Here is a 19624-nt window from a genome sequence, read left to right as displayed (position 1 = left end):
CTGTGCAAAGAGCTACGTCAAAAATGCCACAAAGATGCAGCAGCATATAGACAAGTGCCCAATAATATATAATTATTGTAATTCCCCATTAATTCCCATATATTCCCATTAATTCCCATGGACGGTGTCCAACTTTGAATAATCAAAAAATGGTCAATATTTCCAAACTTCCTGAGCTTAACTTCCCGTGGTAAATTTCCACCCCTTTGCAATCCTAGCCGCAATATCTGGCGCACTTGTTGCACTGCCATTTCTTTATAAAGATGCACGTAAACATCTTTTTAGCAGCCCAGTTCAGAGTTTTTATGTTTCCTCTTTCAAATATTTATCCACATTTGTCGTTGCTACCTGAGTGATTGTAAATTCACTAATTATATTGTGACTAACAAGGCCCTTAGCTATCTGCTGCTGTCTAGTGGAAGATTGTTAAACTGCCCTTACAAGCAGAAGTGATCAACTTTTTAGATTAGATTATTTGCTGTAACTGAGCTATTTTTTTTTTACCATTTTGATTAAATGGCAAACATTTCCACGACACACCTTACTGTCTCTCGTAGGACACTATTTTGCCACGGCACCCTCAAGATGAAATAATAAAACTAAAATGGTCAACTACACCATCACTATAGAGTAGAAATGCAGTATTCTTAACCTTTTTGACATCGGGAGCCAACTTTTCCACTACTTAAATATTAATACTGATTTTGATCGTATTCAATAATTATATCAAACCTACTTACAGTTCACAAACTTGTCAAAGGACATGAAACCTTGTGTTAATCACAAAGATTATTATTTATTTAATACATAAACCTTAGGCTTAGGTCAGGCTGATAACACAAATAACTGATAAAAACATTTTTGCATACAATGTTGTCGTGCTAAAATAAATAAACAAAATTATGTTGGACCTGTTTCTTAATTAAACTGTCCAAAAAAATTAAAGTGAAAATTAAAATACAGCTTCACCCCTTTAGTCTTAATTTTTGCACTTAAGAAACTTCTCTATGGCTCCTAATTGGGTCGGTCAAAAGCATTGTTAACATTTTGGACAAATTACACGGTTATTAGTATTTTCTTTTATCCACCTGACTGTCAAAATATGACACACCGTCACATTAACTTCAGGTGTGCTGCTGTACGTAAAAAAAGACATAGGTAGTATATGATAATCAGCTTGGAATAATCACAATTAAGGGAGCAACACCACACAAAAGTTTGTAACACAACAATATTTCCTCCACTAAAGTCACACACGCTAATAAGAGTTAGTGTCAGTTTGAAGTGAACGCGTTTTAGTCACAAGTCACGACCGCGCTTCATCAACTGTCCTCGAGACGACCCAGTAATCTACAGGCCAATGTTAATCCACTCAAAACAGTGAAACATGTAAGTAATATAATTAACCATAAATTTGCTCTGAAGCAAGATAGCATCCGCTGTCAGATCTCTAGTCAACATCTGGTGTCACTCCATCACGCCACACCTTGCTTAAATGCACACCAACCTAACATGCTGAATAGATTGTTTTGATTTATATGATATATTATACATATATATATATATATATATATATTATATTATATATAATATATCACCTAAAAGGTCCGTGCTCTGCACATGAATGCCATATTTAGATATAATTTACAGCTGAGTGTAATTGTAATGAATAGAAACAGAGTGATGGATCCGTTTGGTCTTTACAAGCAACAAGACATAACTTCATTGCACCTTGCACTGCACACGTAGTTGACTAGTTTAAAGGGGAACTGCACTTTTTTGCAAAATTTACCTATCGTTCACAATCATTATGAGGAACAAGAACACAGGTCTTTTTCTTTAGATTCTAAATATGTATATTTTTTAAACGCTTGCAAAATGCTGCTAATGGCAGTCACCATTGTAGCCTTCAAAGCCCACTAAAAAAAATTATAAACCCTCCATCAACATTTTATATGGTTTTATATACTGTACACACTGCAAGTTTATATATTATGTGGTAACAGACACGTTCATAACAATATGTAATATGTACAATATTTACCGTATTTTGGTCATTTTAAGCATTACCGGAATTTCTTTCCTCAGCGCATTTATGTCCGTTTCTACAGCAGCGTGCTTCTGACTTCAGGCAACAAATGTGTGTTCCTACCTTAAGGAACAAACGCGTGTGTGTTCTAATCGTAGCAGACTTGGTAATAGACAACGAAGACAACTATTTTTGGACAATGAGGATTGACAACCTTATCTTTTTGAAGCTGAATATACGGACGATGAATTGCAGCTTATAGAAGAGAGCAAGAAGAGCGTGTGAAACGTTGGAGCAGACGAAAGCCGAGAGAGCGAAGTTGGTGTGACTTGACGCTGAAAATATGGAACTTGGGCCAAGCTACGTCGACATTAATGGTGTGCTTACACCAAAAAAATCTGAAAAAAACTTCCCCGGCCAGCTTGACCAAACAAACTTTCATTCAAGTGAGTCACTATAATATTGATTTGTTGACACATCATCATGCTTGTTAATACAACTACAGTCCATATGCTGTCGAGCTGGCTGTGTACAAACAAAACAAAGTGTGGGTTGATAATTTACAGATATTGTAATATGATTGTTCATGTTTTTCAGTCAGTACAGATTTTTCTATCGCATTGTGTTGTGTATTACAAACTCAAAAGCCATTCAGCGACAGCTACTGACATAGAAGATAGCTTACCTCTCGCCGTAGCTAGTTTATGGCTAATACTGTAGCATACCATTGCAAAGCGATGTGTTACTACTAGGGGTGTGGGAAAAATCGATTCGAATTCGAATCGCCATTCTCACGTTGTGCGATTCAGAATCGATTCTCATTTTTTAAAAATCTATTTTTTTTTTTATATATATATTTTTTTTTATAATTTTTTTTTTTTTTTTTTTTTTTAATTAATCAATCCAAAAAAACAATACACAGCAATACCATAACAATGCAATCCAATTCCAAAACCAAACCCGACACAGCAACACTCAGAACTGCAATAAACAGAGCAATTGAGAGGAGACACAAACACGACACAAAACAAACCAAAAGTAGTGAAACAAAAATTAATATTATCAACAACAGTATCAATATTAGTTACAATTTCAACATAGCAGTGATTAAAAATCCCTCATTGAAATTATCATTAGACATTTATAAAAAAAAATTAAAAAAGAACATTAGTGTCACAGTGGCTTACACTTGCATCGCATCTCATAAGCTTGACAACACACTGTGTCCAATATTTTCACAAAGATCAAATAAGACATATTTTTGGTTCATTTAATAGTTAAAACAAATTTACATTATTGCAATCAGTTGATAAAACATTGTCCTTTACAAATATAAAAGCTTTTTACAAAAATCTACTACTCTGCTTGCATGTCAGCTAGGGGTGTGGGAAAAAATCGATTCGAATTCAAATTGCCATTCTCACGTTGTATGATTCAGTATCAATTCTAATTTTTCAAAAATCAATTTTCTTCCCCCGCTCCCGGGCAATGTGTATGTGCCTTCTGGGCTACCGTAGGTATTGCGCAATAAGCAGCGTTGCTACCTGGTGGCTAGCTAGTACTAAGGGGAGTGTACAGTGTAATGTTGTTGTGTTGCCGCTAAAATGCAGGTAAAAGAAAAAGACACTGAGCAGCCTAAAGAAATACAACCGCCTCCGCGGGCTTTGAAAGCAAACGTTTGGAGACACTTTGGATTTTACCGTGGCAAGAAAGGACTTGACATGACTCATGCAATTTGCAGACTTTGCAACGCTAAAGTTAAGTATTTTGGGAATACTTCAAATCCCCGCGCTCACTTGGACAGACACCACCCACAGTTATCAGCGGAAAAGGATCATCCACTAACACCACCGGCAGCAAAATTGGGTTTGGTTTTGAAATTGTATTGCATTATTATGGTATTGTTGTGTATTGTTTCATTTTTAAAAAAAATAAATAAATAAAAAGTTTTTGAATCGAGAATCGTGATGAATTGAAAAAAAATCGATTTTGAATCGAATCGTGACCCCAAGAATCGATTTTGAATCGAGTCGTGGGACACCCAAAGATTCACAGCCCTAGTTACTACGATAGAAAAAGAGTTCCTCAGTGTTCACTCTTACAATAATGTCGCTACAGCTGTGTTATTATAATGGTTACGGAACATAAATGAAGTATTGTTGGCAGTTTTTAATGCATTTTTAAAGGCCTACTGAAACCCACTACTACCGACCACGCAGTCTGATAGTTTATATATCAATGATGAAATCTTAACATTGCAACACATGCCAATACGGCCGGGTAAACTTATAAAGTGCAATTTTAAATTTCCCGCTAAACTTCCGGTTGAAAACGTCTATGTATGATGACGTATGCGCGTGATGTCAATCGTTGAAACGGAAGTATTCGGACACATTGTATCCAATACAAAAAGCTCAGTTTTCATCGCAAAATTCCACAGTATTCTGGACATCTGTGTTGGTGAATCTTTTGCAATTTGTTTAATGAACAATGAAGACTGCAAAGAAGAAAGCTTTAGGTGAAATCGGTGTATTATCGGCTGGCTGCAGCAACACAACCAGGAGGACTTTGACTTGGATAGCAGACGCGCTATCCGACGCTAGCCGCCGACCGCATTGATGATCGGGTGAAGTCCTTCGTCGCTTCGTCTAACGCTGGAACGCAGGTGAGCACGGGTGTTGATGAGCAGATGAGGGCTGGCTGGCGTAGGTGGATAGCTAATGTTTTTAGCATAGTTCTGTGAGGTTCCCTTGCTAAGTTAGCTTCAATGGCGTCGTTAGCAACAGCATTGTTAAGCTTCGCCAGGCTGGAAAGCATTAACCATGTATTTACAGGTCCATGGTTTAATAGTATTGTTGATTTTCTGTCTATCCTTCCAGTCAGGGGTTTATTTATTTTGTTTCTATCTGCAGTTAAGCCCGATGCTATCACGTTAGCTCCGTAGCTAAAGTGCTTCGCCGATGTATTGTAGTGGAGATAAAAGTCACTGTGAATGTCCATTTCGCGTTCTCGACTCTCATTTTCAAGAGGATATAGTATCCGAGGTGGTTTAAAATACAAATCCGTGATCCACAATAGAAAAAGGTGAGAGTGTGGAATCCAATGAGCCAGCTTGTACCTAAGTTACGGTCAGAGCAAAAAAAGATGCGTCCAGCACTGCACTCTAGTCCTTCACTCTCACGTTCCTCATCCACAAATCTTTCATCCTGGCTCAAATTAGTGGGGTAATCGTCGCTTTCTCGGTCCGAATCGCTCTCGCTGCTGGTGTAAACAATGGGGAAATGTGAGGAGCCTTTCAACCTGTGACGTCAGGCAAGGCTTTTTTTATCAGCGACCAAAAGTTGCGAACTTTATCGTCGATGTTCTCTACTAAATCCTTTCAGCAAAAATATGGCAATATCGCGAAATGATCAAGTATGACACATAGAATAGATTTGCTATCCCCGTTTAAGTAAAAAAATGTCATTTCAGTAGGCCTTTAAAGTGATTTAGAGGCAGAATTGATTGCTCCCATTAACAGCATTGCTTGTCATCTAGAATGGGCCAATAATTACTCATTAAAATGCAAAAATAAAAAAATTGCTTTCTTTTTTCTCATTAGGATTGTGAACATAATTCCCCCCAAAAAGTGCAGTTTCCCTTTAAGACTTAAAAAGCAAGTGTTAATAAAATACCTCCCTGCTGTGAGATGTTACATGATGTTGGTGGTGTACACCCTCTTGTGGTAATAAAAAAATGCTTTTTTTTTTTTACATCTTTATTTACACCAATTACATATGGTACCAATAAGAATATCACTTAAGGGTGTAACTATATTGTAGTTATCGAGGCATTACGGTTTCAAAATCTTCTCAATAATGCCATGACATCAAACGAAAACTTGGTGAATTCAGGTTTTTTTCTATCACTTTTGCTTTGGCGGGTCTGAAAATACTGTAAAAGACATCTCCGAGAATCCTCTGCGCAGCGCAGTCCAGCAATGTGGTGGCATGGAGCGAACAAAGAAGCAGGACGTTAAGTGTGTTCCACTTCGTAATAGATAAGAGGAATTGTTTTTTTTCAAAATCCATTCATAACTTTTTAAGTTATTTTGCTAACAAACAGACAAACAATCCCTGGCGAAAACATAAAATTTTTGGCAAACGTAATAAAGCGTGATAAGCTACCATCACACGGAAAAGATGAAGCCAACGAAGAAAACATCAATTTGTGAGGTATTTCCATAGTTAAAAGTTAAAATGTGAGTTAACTTTTCCAAGAGACTGACTGCATTTTCCAAACTGATATAAAAATTGTCCCCTGTAGAAGACACTGCTTCTCTGAAAGCAAAAGTTGAGAGACACAGTGGATGTTGACACACAATTTTTGTGTTTTAGCATTATGTTTAATTACAGTAAGTGTTTTTATCCTAAACATTCCTGCTACTTAATTTTACCCACTGTGGGATTTAAAAAAATTGTTTTTGTTTTGTGCATATTATTGTACCGTGGCCTGAATACCGTGATAATATCGTACCATGAGATTTTTATATCGTTACATATCGATGTATACTGGTATCGATAAGGAATATTGATATTGGTATCGGTATTAATAAAATCCTAACGATATACATCCCTATTAACAATTACGAAACACTGCTGTGTATGTGCATGTATATAATAATGATGGATTAGATTTATACAGCGCTTTTCTAGACACTAAAAGCGCTTTACAGTGAGAGCTGAGAACCTCTTATTAATCTACTCTACATTCACACATTAGTGGTGGTGTCATATGTATGTGTCTGGTGATTGGTCATTTTCTGCTAAGCCCGCCCATTTTGTGAACGCACCTATCCTAACAAGATTAGGAAATCCTGACGTTATTGATCTAGTTATCTCATTTTGTACTGATACTACAAGCCAACTAAGAAAATGTCAATTTGTGAGGTATTTACATTGTAAAAAGTTCAAACGTGAGTTAGCTTTTCTAAGAGACTGCATTTTCCAAACTGATATAAAAAATGCCCACTGTAGAGGACACTGCTTCTCTGAAAACAAAAGTTGAGGGACACAGTGGATGTTTACACACAATCCACTTCATTTTACACACTGTGGGATTTAAAAAATGTGTTTTTGTATTATTGTACCGTGGCCTAACTACCGTGATAATATCGTACCATGAGATTTTGATCTAGATGTTATCCCATTTTGTGTTGATAAGTACATCTTGTGTCTACGTTTGCTCTGCCGTTCTGTTTAAGACAATCAAGGAGAAAATGGACTCTCAAGACAATTCAAAGGACAACAGAGCAAAAAGAAATGGATATAATAACGTGCAGGTTTGGCTGATCATCTGAAATATTTTTTTTTACCAGTATAAATAAACAAAGTGTGGAAACTACTGCTGTTGTGATTCATACCTTGCCTTACTATTCCAAAATAGGTAATTAGTTATTAAAAATGAAATTCCACTTACACAACTGTACTTTACAACTTCAAAAGTACAGTTGAAAGTACAAACATTTACAACAGGATTTAAAAAAAATAATCAACTGCTATATTGTATAGCAAAGGAATTATTTAGAATTATTTGAAAATAATAGTCTGGGTTATTACAGAATACATTTATTATCCCAATTGCTTTAAACATGTTTAAAAAAATATCTGAGTCGTACTGTGTGATTTTACTGTATGAATTCCAAGAAGAAAGACCATAAAGACTTCTCTTTTTGGAACATAATTTGGATTGTCTTCATTCGGAGGGTACACATATGTCCAACTGACCAAGCGAAGCTAATTGTTGTATTAAATATTGCATTTTATCCACTAACGAACTAATAAAGCAATCATCATACAATATTTCTCCATAAACTACTCAATAACTATTTGCTTAATAAAGAGAATCACGGTCCCTCAATCCAGTTAATAAAAATTAATTAATGCATAAATAATACATACAAAATACAATAGATAACATGTAGATATCCTAAAAACGTCTTATTGCTGAAATTTGCTGCATATTTAAAGCAAATTTTAAAAATAGAGTGATCTACAGTGCTCTACAATTCAGGTTAAAGGGGAACTGCACTTTTTGGGGGGAATTTTGCCAATCGGTCAAAATCACTATGAGAGACAAAAACACACGTCTTCTTTTTTTTAGGATACTAAAAAAATTTTTTTTTTTTAAACTTGCAAAATGAGGTTAACTGGAGTCACCGTTGTAGCCTTCAAAGCCCTCCATCAACGTTTTATTTACACACTGAAAGTATATATATAATGTAGTAAAATACAAGTTCGCAACAATATATAATATGTTCAATATTTACAATATTTTATGCATTACCTGAACTTCTTTTCTCAGCACATTTATTTCCGTTTGACAGTGCACTTCCAACTTCCAGCAACAAATGTGTTTTTCTACTCACTGAAACAAACGAGTGTGTTCTAATCATGGCAAACTTGGTAATAGATAACGAAGACAACTATCTTTGGACAAATGAGGATTCACAGCCTTATCTTTTTGAAGCTGAATATGCGGAGGAAGAACTGCTGGGTATACAAGCGAGCACAAACAGAGGGTGAAACTTGGAGCAGACGAAAGCCAAGAGAGTGAGGTCGGCGTGACTTGATGGTGTGAAAGTGGAACTTCAAGCCAAACTATGGCATGCTTAACCTAAGTCAACTTGAAAAAACTTTCCCGGCCAGCTGGACCAAAGAGACAACTGTCCATCGAGTGAGTCACTTTAATATTGATCATGATACACACATATTACAACTACAGTACATATGTACATACGCTGTTGAGCTTGCTGTGTACAAACAAAACATGAAATGTGGGCTAGTACTTTCCAGATACTTTAATGATTGTTCCTGTTTTTCAGTCAGTACAAATTGTTGTCCTGTCGCTTTGTGTTGTGCATTACAAACTGAAAAGCCATACAGCTGCTGATGCAAAAGCTAGCTTAGCTTTTTCCGTACCTAGCTTACGGCTAATGCCTTAGTATGCTGTCCCAAGAAAATGTCTTACTACGCTAGAAAAATAGTTCCTTAGTGTTCGCTCTAATAATAACAATGTCGCTACAGTCTGGTTATTATAGAGGTTACAGAACGTAAATGAAGTATTGTTGGCGGTTTTTGGATGCATTTTTAAAGTTATTTAGCAGCACATGGGATTGATACCATTAGCTGCATTGCTAGCCACCAAGAACTAGCCAATTTTTACAAATTAGAATGCAAAAAAAAAAGCTTTTCTCTTCTTGTCTCTTATTAATATTGTGAACGATAAGGAAAAGTGCAGTTCCCCTTTAGTTACAGTAAAAAGTAGTTCACTATGTTTGAAAATAAGATTTCTCTTTGAGCAGGAGATAAATTCACTGACAGCAACACACACAGACATGATAAATATAAAACAACTTTTGCTTCAAATTTAATATTTTGTTAGGTGTCTTTCTCTCTTTCGCCACTTTGTGGACCTGACCGCAAGCCGAAGGATGTGAACATGTGACACAAACAGGAAGTGATGCAAAGGCAAAACCATCCCAATTAACATCGCTCCAGCTGCAACTGAAGGACTCTTTCAAGGACCCACACTCTCTCGACCGCATCGGCTGGCACCTTGGAAGAAGGCAGCCGCCGAATTGGGACACGACAATTGACTCAATCAGGCGCCAACTAATGCTTCCAGGATAACATAACAAGCAATCTCATTGGAGACCAAGCTGCCAATCCGGGTATATGATTGTCCAGTTCTCTGATTGGTTGACTTTTTCACACAAATAAAGTTAAAAGTTAAAGTCCCAACGATAGTCACACACACACTAGGTGTGGTGAAATTATCCTCTGCATTTGACCCATTCCCATGTTCACCCCCTGGGAGGTGAGGGGAGTAGTGAGCAGCAGCGGTGGCCGCGCTCGGGAATCATTTGGTGATTTAACCCCCAAATCCAACCCTTTACGCTGAGTGCCTAGCAGGGAGGCAATGGGTCCCATTTTTATAGTCTTTGGTATGACTCGGCCGGGGATTGAACTCACGACCTTCCAGTCTCAAGGCGGACACTCTAACCACAAGGCCACTGAGCAGGTTTATTATATATGAATACATGTGTAAAATATATATATTTATATATAAAATATAACGGTGTGTCAAAACTTGCGTGAGCGTACAGCAGAAATTTTAGTGAATGTAGAATAAAAAAGCTGAATGCGCAGAGAGGTGAGGTTGAAAGAGCGGAAGAGAGGGGGTGCAAGAGAGCAAATCGGTCTGACCAGTGGCGTGCGGGCAGGTTCATGTCTGGTGAGGCACAGACTTCATCACAGTCAGATTTACAAAACATATGAACCTTAAAGAGTATGTTATTCACCATGTGATTGGCAGCAGTTAACGGGTTGTGTTTAAAAGCTCATACCAGCATTCTTCCCTGCTTGGCACTCAGCATCAAGGGTTGGAATTGGGGGTTAAATCACCAAAAATTATTCCCAGGCACGGCGCCGCTGCTGCCCACTGCTCCCCTCACCTCCCAGGGGGTGAACAAGGGGATGGGTCAAAAGCAGAGGACACATTTCACCACACCTAGTGTGTTTGTGACAATCATTGGTACTTTACTTTAACTTTACACTTACAAACTGTAGCATGCACACAAAAAAGCACATTTAATTAAAAAAAACGTTATTATGGTGTTACCTTTACTTATAAGTGCGGGAGCAGTGGTGTTCATGTTGGAAGAGTTGTGAATGAATGAAATATGAAATCCGCGCTGCCGTCTGCAGGTGTACCTAATGTTGTGTCCCTGTTCACGGCTCCTCCGGCGCGCCGCGCGAGCATTGTTGTTTTTGCACTTTTTGGCTTCTTGTTAAGTGACTTTTTTTGGGTGGATTCGGTCTTGCATGTGGAGGGTTTGGGTGTGGGCTTTGGTTGGTGTGGCCGCGGCGCTCCCGTCGGGGGTGTATTCTGCGGCGGAGGTGCTTGGCACCAGGAGGCGGGGTTATGAGACGAGCCTCCAGTTTTATGATCGCTCAGCACAAGAAATACGTTACACACATACAGATGTTGACAAAATACACTGTACATTATATACCTCAGCTAACTAAACTATGGAAATGTATAATATAATTCATATAGCAATACAGTCTCACTGCACAGCAGCTCAGCAGTTAGCCGAGTCATTGCGCACAATCCATGTTGAGGCACAAATCAGTGACGTGCCTCAACTGGCTGCTGATCACCGCACCGTCTCTTCTCAGTATTTGAACGGCAAATGTGAAAATAAAAATAAAAATAATCTAAAACTGGTGAAGTTAAATGGAAAATAACTTTAGTATAATCACTAGATACATATAACAATTTAATTTAAAAAAATTATTTTTACTTTTTTTTTTCTTTCTATGATGGCAGGTGAGGCCGTGCCTCCCCTGCCTCTAGTGACGGCACGCCACTGGGTCTGACAGTGCAGAAAGCAGTAATTATTGAGTGTTAATACGCATAATAGCAAAGATGCAAATACTTATTGTGCACAAAATACATTTATATCCGCTCAAACGTTTTTATTTTTTGCTTGAGTTGATTTTCTTATCAAAATATAATGTCTTTGATTGCAAAATATATTTGTCTGTCCTCAAAATCTGCCTTTGCGACCTCAAAATTAAGACACAAATATAACGCCATAACTGAGTAGCCAGGGTAGTTACGGCAAATACAGAGCCAACATAGCAGAATGTCAAAACATTCAATGTACAATATAAATGTGTCTACTTGGGTTTGGAGCGAAAAAACCTGACCGTTGTCATGGTGACCACCATGATGCCACATGTACCCCTGTTACACACGAAACATAGAGGTGATGCCTTGTTGATTAAAATCAATAAGGCACAAACCCGCTGACTCCGCATGAACTTACCTTGGTGTGAGCGTGTGTGTGCATGGGAGGGTCTCCTCTGGGAGCATCTGGTCATCGCCACAAATCCTCACCACCATCATTATTCCATAAAGAAGCCTTCTGGCAGCCACCAGCCAAGGAAATCCAAGCTTTGGCTGTAAGGGTGCATAGAGACAAGCATCAATGAAGGAGTTTTCACTTTGGATCGTTAGCTTAATTAAGGCCTCATCAGGACCAAATCAGTGATGCCGGAACATTGCTGCATTCACATCTTAGTCAAACGCATTGTGATAGTATTTTTATTCCCTAGGATCATCAAACAAGAAGTGAGCCTCATGTCAACAACACAAACATCTCATAAATCAATCCGCAGTGTGCGTATGCTGATAAGATCAGCACGTCAACATCAGATCAGACCACCATTCTGATTGGCTCGTCAGCAAGCCGCTACTGACATTTCACACGTCAACAGCGTCCCTGACATATGGGTGAAAGCGGAACCTTCTAGACCAGGGGTCCCCAAACTACGGCCCACAAACCTGATCCGGCCTGCCAGCGTCCACAATCTGGCCTGCGGGGCGTCGTCACGTACCACATTAAAAAAAATACATTTTAAAAAGTCCTGTCCAGCCGCTCGGGCAAATCTGTTGATATACAGTAGATGCCCATATTGGCTGTATAGATTTACTTTACAAAAGAGAAGTGTTGGAAACTTCTCTTCTTGTATTATTTGTATTTGACGCTATTCAATGTTTGAATATATTTAGTGTTTGGTGCAGCCGGATCGAAGCAGGAGGCGATAGAAAGAAAAGAAAAAAAGAAAGACACATATATACACATACATTTATGTATATATGTATGTGTGTGTATATATACACATTTATACATATGTTTATATACATAAATATATATATATACGCATATATACATATGTGTATGTATATATATACAGTATATATATATACATACCTTTATACACATATATCATATATGTACATATGTCATATATATATATCTATATGTGTATATATACACATTTACACACACATACACACACACATATATATATATTGTTGCGTTGACCAGCATTCCTCCAATGGGGAATTCAAATTGCTAGTCTCTCCCAGATTCTTTTTATGGCAATACGCTGATGTTTATATTCAATCTCCAGGCAATAGTTGGTATTTTGTAGTTTATTCTCAAAGCTTAGAGGACAAACCTGAGACCAACCCAGCACCCAAGCGTTCCCTAGCCCGGTCCAGATCGGTCTAGCTCGGTCTAGCTCAAACTCCCGGAAGTCCCTCGCCCCCACTCTCTTTGTGTAGACTACTCCGAGTTATCTCTACTCTGACACATTCCAATCTAGAAGGCCAACACCTTACTATGAGACTCAAAAGAAGGAAGAATACTAGCTATTCTTTATATGACTATAGGAGTTTAGAAAGAAGTAACACTTAAATATGGATATGCTTCCAACAATACACACACACACACATATATATATATATATATATATATATATATATATATATATATATATATATATATATATAAAATCTCCTGATGATTGAGGAAACCCTCATGAAACAGGCCTGTAGAGATGAAATAGTCTTGTGATTTTTTCCCACACATACACATATATATATATATATATATATATATATATATATATATATATATATATATATATATATATATATATATATATATATATATATATATATATATATATATATATATATATATATATATATATATATATATATATATATATATATATATATATATAAATTTGAAAATATACAGTGGGTGCAAAAGGTATTCAGATCCCTTTAACTTTTTCACTCTTTGTTTCATTGCAGCTATTTGCTCAAATCAAAAAAGCTCATTTTATTTCTCATTAATGTACACTCAGCACCCAATCTTGACAGAAAAAAAACAGAAATGTAGGATTTTTTGCAAATGTATTAAAAATAAAAAACTCAAAAATCACATGTACATAAGTATTCAGACTCTTTGCACAATACTTGTTTGATGCAACTTTGGCAGCAATTACAGCTACAAGTATTTTTGAATACGATGCCACAATCTTGGCACAACTATCTTTGGGCAGTTTCGCCCATTCCTCTTTGCAACACCTCTCAAGCTTCATCAGGTTAAATGGGACACGTCGGTTTTCATGTAGGATGTCTCTGTACATTGCTGCACCTATCTTTCACTCTATCCTGATTCGTCTCCCAGTTCCTGTCGCTGAAAACCATCCCCACAGCATGATGCTGCCACCACCATGCTTCACTGTAGGGATAGTATTGGCCTGGTGATGTGCAGTACCTGGTTTCCTCCAAACATGATTCCTGGTATTCAAGCAAAAGAGTTTAATCTTTGTCTAAATCAGACCAGAGAATTTAGTTTCTCATGGTCTGAGAGTCTTTTGGGTGCATTTTGGCAACTTTTTACCAGGAAATGGCTTCAATCTGGCTACTATACCATAAAGACCTGAATGGTGGTTTGCTGCAGAAATGGTTGTCCTTCTGGAAGGTTCCCCTCTCTCCACAGAGGAAGGCTGTAGCTCTGACAGAGTAGAGTGATGGTTATGGGTTCTTGGTCACCTCCCTGACTAGACTAAGATGAATGCAGCAATGTACAGAGACATCCTGGATGAAAACCAACGCTTCCAATCCAACCTGACGGAGTTTGAGAGGCATTGCTAAGAGGAATGGTCAAAACTTCACAAAGATAGGTGTGCTAAGCTTGTGGTATCGTATTCAAATAGACTTGGGGCTATAATTGCTGCCAAAAGTGCATCAACAAAGTATTGAGCAAAGGGTCTTAATGTGATTTTTTATTTTTAATAAATTTGCATACATTTCTACATTTCAGATTTTTACTGTCAAGATGCGGTGCCGAGTGTACATTAAAGAGAAATAAAATGAGCTTTTTTGATTTTAGCAAATAGCTGCAATGAAAGAAAGAGTAAAAAATGTAAAGGAGTCTGAATACTTTACGTACCCACTGTACTTATAGTTGTTCAATCTCCAGAGGACTGAGTCATTATAGCAGCAGTTAAATTTTCAGTTCATGTTAGTTTATCATTGAGTAACTAAAACGTTTTATGTCATATGAGTTCTGTAAGTACAATTCTTTTATTTTACAGTGGACTTCATGGACATTCATTTTGGCCCGGAAGCAATTAACCCTAATAATGAGGGTTTTACTGTAATATACGTCATATACTGTTATTGACAAAACCAGTGATGTCGTTGGGTCAACACAAAGTGTAACTTTGCAAAAGTGTAGATTTTTTTTAATGTAAGCCGTCACATTCATCAACATCCACTAAACAAGGAGCGGATGTTAGCAGCTACACTATGGGTAGCATTAGCATTAGCACACATACAAATATATAACGGATGCCCTCGTTTATCAGGGTTAATTGTGTCTGGATCAAAATAAATTTCCATGAAGTATAGGAATTATTTATTATAAATGTAATATCTATAATCACCTATAAGCTCCGTGGCAGCGTGGTGAAGTTGGTAGAGTGGCCGTGCCAGCAATCAGAGGGTTGCTGGTTACTGGGGTTCAATCCCCACCTTCTACCATCCTAGTCACGTCCGTTGTGTCCTTGGGCAAGACACTTCACCCTTGCTCCTGATGGCTGCTGGTTAGCGCCTTGCATGGCAGCTCCCGCCATCAGTGTGTGAATGGGTGAATGTGGAAATACTGTCAAAGCGCTTTGAGTACCTTGAAGGTAGAAAAGCGCTATACAAGTATAACCCATAACAGGCAATAATTGAAAATAAGAATATTGTCCTGAGGTTAAGAGCAATGATCTCATCTAGTGGCCAAAACTGCTAAAGTATTGCTATTTTTAGCTCATTGAGCTTAATTTTGTCCAAAAACATATAAAATAAGCTGAGAAAAAAAATATGCGATAGTACCGCTGACTTTAAAGCGTGACGTGGCGAGGAACAACTGTATTAGTATTAACAGCTTCAAAGCAAAGGCTTTGATAAAATGTGATGCGCTTATCGATATTAGCATATTCATCATTCGAAAGATTCAATTTAGTAGATTTTGTTTGCAAAACAAATTTTAGGGCTTTTCTCAACTGTTTTTTTTTTCTTTAAGTTGAATGTGTAAAAATAACAATTTTCAGATTGACTCTCCTTTAAAAGTAACATCAACTTTTTTCTATTCATATTTTTAAATTAAATGGTGCATTGAAGATGTTTTTATGTTGCGTTTTAGCATCATGCCAAAGCTTCCAAAGCAGTCCAAGAGCCACCATCTTAACCTAAAACATAAAAATATATTTCCTGGTTGGCTAGATGACGCCCCCTGTTGGATACTGTAAGTGTGTGAAACGCCTTATTCATATTAGCTATGAATCCCAACATAAAAATGGCAGTACAGGTACAGTACATCTCATCACATCAAAATATTGTGCAAACTTTTTTGGATTTCAGGAGTTTAATTCAGACTAAGAAACCAAATAAAGTCTCGGAATGTTTTACTTGCTGTAGTTTAAAATATTATTTTTTTGGAACAATTTTTCAATCTATGTCATGTACCGCATTTATTTTTTATTATTAATAGCTGTAAGCCAGGAGTGTCAAACGTATGTCATTATGGGTAACATCGCAGTTACGGCTGCATTCAACAGGCCACTTTAAACTGCAAAACCATATAAATGTATAATCATCACATAATATTATTACACACTTGCCCCTTTCATTTGATTATTCTCATGTTGGGGAAATTGTTTTACAATCCGAAGTCAAGGTGACAAGCAGATATTAAATTTCAGATATTGTAGGAGTGATTTTAAAAAATGTTTCAATGACCTCTAAAAAATGGTTGGAATAGCTTTTAATATTATTTAATTTTAAAAAAATGCAGTTGCATCTGGATTTAAAAAAATAGTATTCTGCCAGAAATGTAACACATTTATCAAAAATGCCGTAATGCCTCATTGATATGGAGCTCCAAATGGGACAAATTAAATAAATAAATACATCTTAAAATAATTACTTTAATGTGTCCTTAATTATTCATAATTGGAATTTAATACATAAATGTGTAATTATAATGTCAAATTACATTTAATTACAATGTGAGTTGTCTGTCTTTCTGTGTTGGTCCTGCGATGAGGTGGCGACTTGTCCAGGGTGTACCCCGCCTTCCGCCCGATTGTAGCTGAGATAGGCTCCAGCGCCCCCCGCGACCCCGAAGGGAATAAGCGGTAGAAAATGGATGGATGGATGGATGGATAGTACATATCTAATTATTGATTTATTACAAAATGTATTAATTAAAGAATCCATATGTAATAATTTCATGTCAAGTCATCATTAAATGGCCCTATGTCAAAAGGCCTTAATAAATCATGTTATTTTTGAATACCTCTATAACTGATAACAGTAGTTCTGCCGGATATGCTCATTTCAAAATTTGATTTACAGCCCCAAAATGTTGTTATTGTTTTAAATTTGATGCCCCGCCCTCTACCGTTTTACCAATTAGAAAGTCCGTGAGTGTGTCACATCCAGGTTGCCAGTTACGCCATCTTCATCTAGCTACTGCCACTGGTAAAGTTACTAAACATTTCAGACCTTAGTAAATCCAAAGGGCTGGTTACAATTCTCAACTTATTCATGACAAAGCCAGGAACAAAACAAGAATTTGTATCGGGGATGCCTTTGAAAGATGGAGACGATTGAAGGCGGAGAATATTATTTCATCTGACCCTAAACTTGCTAATTTCCTCCTTGATAGGTAAGTCAGGCACTTACCTTTTTTATTACTTGTAATAAATGGAAATGGACATTCTGTATGTAAACTATATTGTCCAATATAGTTTATGATCTTGTCTAACAAAGCTAGTATGTCCGTGCAACGAAAGCTTAGCATGCTAGCCCCGGTCAATGACACATCGACATACAGCCTAATGGGGGAGATAAATGCCCGTTAGCCTGTATGTCAATGCCTTATCCAACTGACAGGGCAAAATATATTTTCGACAAATAAAACCTATGTGGATATGGGTAGTGTCAGTGCCTATTTTGTTCTCAATATGCTGAGGAAATGGGTTCCAACATTAGCACCGCTGTCATCATGGCAATGTGAAACGTATGGAGACAGCCAACTCACATGATAAAATAATTCCTCATTCGTGTTTGCATATTGTGGACTACATGTACCAAGTTATATGGCAATCTGAAATGTTTGAAACAGTAGCCTATAGGCATACCTTGGTAAAATATATCCTCTTTAGTTTGGGGCGTACATTAGGCTGCTAAGCATGCTCTACTTATTTTTATCAGTATAAGTGAAGTGAATTACATTTATATAGCGCTTTTTCTCAAGTGACTCAAAGCGCTTTACATTGTGAAACCCAATATCTAAGTTACATTTAAACCAGTGTGGGTGGCACTGGGAGCAGGTGGGTAAAGTGTCTTGCCCAAGGACACGACGGCAGTGACTAGGATGGCGGAAGCGGGGATCGAACCTGCAACCTTCAAGTTGCTGGCACGGCCGCTCTACCAACCGAGCTATACCGCCCCAACCATTGCTGGCGTTGGTTGTAGGTTGTTTTAGTCGTTGTTTTCTGACAATAACCATATGATTGCCATTTGTTGTGATATTGTACGCAGGCATGACGTACTTCTTCCTGAAAATAGCCGAATTTCTGTGTAAAACGTGTTGGTTATATCGCGCTGGATTTGGCTATGTATCTGGCAACCTCAGTCAGGGAGAGGGGGAGGGGACTACAGAATTTTGAACGTGATTGCAGTACAATTTCTGGCCAGGTTTTTACATATGGCTCCTTTAAATAAATAAGTTATTGAATCATTATTTCCTGATGTAATTAATTATTGTTTAATGATTTAATTAATTAAAAGATAGTTTAACATTATTTTATTAAAAACAAAAAGATAAAATAAATTGATTAATTAAAAACAATTTTAAAAAAATTTGATTATTATTTAATTACAAATGTGTTTATTGTTTCATGATTTAATTATTGATTCGTTTAAAAATAAAAATAGGAATTAAATTGAAAGATGAATAGTTTAAAAAAAATATTGATTCATTATTTAATTATTTCATTGATTTACACAAATTATTGATTTCTTTGTTACATGACTTATTTACTAATTTAATTAATTCATTAATGACAGTTAAGTAATTATATAAAAATGTATCTATTTATTTTTATCCCTTTTGGCCCTCCATACATTGACACAAATTTCCAGGTTTTTGCGGGCCTAAAAACTGATTTGTTTAAAAATAAAAATAGGAATTAAATTGAAAGATGAATAGCTTTTTTTAAATATTGATTCATTATTTCATGATTGAATTGATTATTGATTCATTGTTGCCTTATTTAAACAATTTATTGGTTTCTTTATTACATGATTTATTTACGAATGTACTTAATTAATTAATGACAGTTAAGTAATTGTTTAAAGATGTATCTATTTATTTTTGTCCCTTTTGGCCCTCCATACATTGACAACACATTTCCAGGTTTTTGCGGGCCTTAGATGACGTCGTGGGATTTTTACCTTTGCAGCCTCATTATACTACTGGCTAAGTTTTATATTCATAAATGTAAGTTTGTCAATACCCGACCTGTTTTTTGTGCCTTTAAAAAAGAATTAGAACTTTACTTTAAAACGTTTTCTCCCTCTGACAACCAAAAAGCTGTGAAAACTATGATGCTGTGCTCCAAATCT

At 36.8% G+C, this 19624-nt stretch overlaps 1 protein-coding gene across 1 annotated transcript in view; it reads right to left on the bottom strand.

The window, feature by feature from the left end:
- grin2da (glutamate receptor, ionotropic, N-methyl D-aspartate 2D, a) overlaps window positions 1-19624 on the bottom strand; it is a 416525-nt gene that overhangs the window by 394850 nt on the left and 2051 nt on the right. Inside the window, exon 2 of the mRNA XM_062056652.1 lies at window positions 11904-12037. The gene's annotated coding sequence lies outside the window, so the exon portion shown is untranslated. The remainder of the gene's footprint in view (window positions 1-11903; window positions 12038-19624) is intronic.

This window comes from Entelurus aequoreus, linkage group LG08 (genome assembly GCF_033978785.1).
Source record: "Entelurus aequoreus isolate RoL-2023_Sb linkage group LG08, RoL_Eaeq_v1.1, whole genome shotgun sequence".
NCBI classification, from domain to species: Eukaryota; Metazoa; Chordata; class Actinopteri; order Syngnathiformes; family Syngnathidae; genus Entelurus; species Entelurus aequoreus.
Note: the sequence above shows the minus strand (reverse complement) of the source record. Positions and strands in the feature narration are given on the sequence as shown.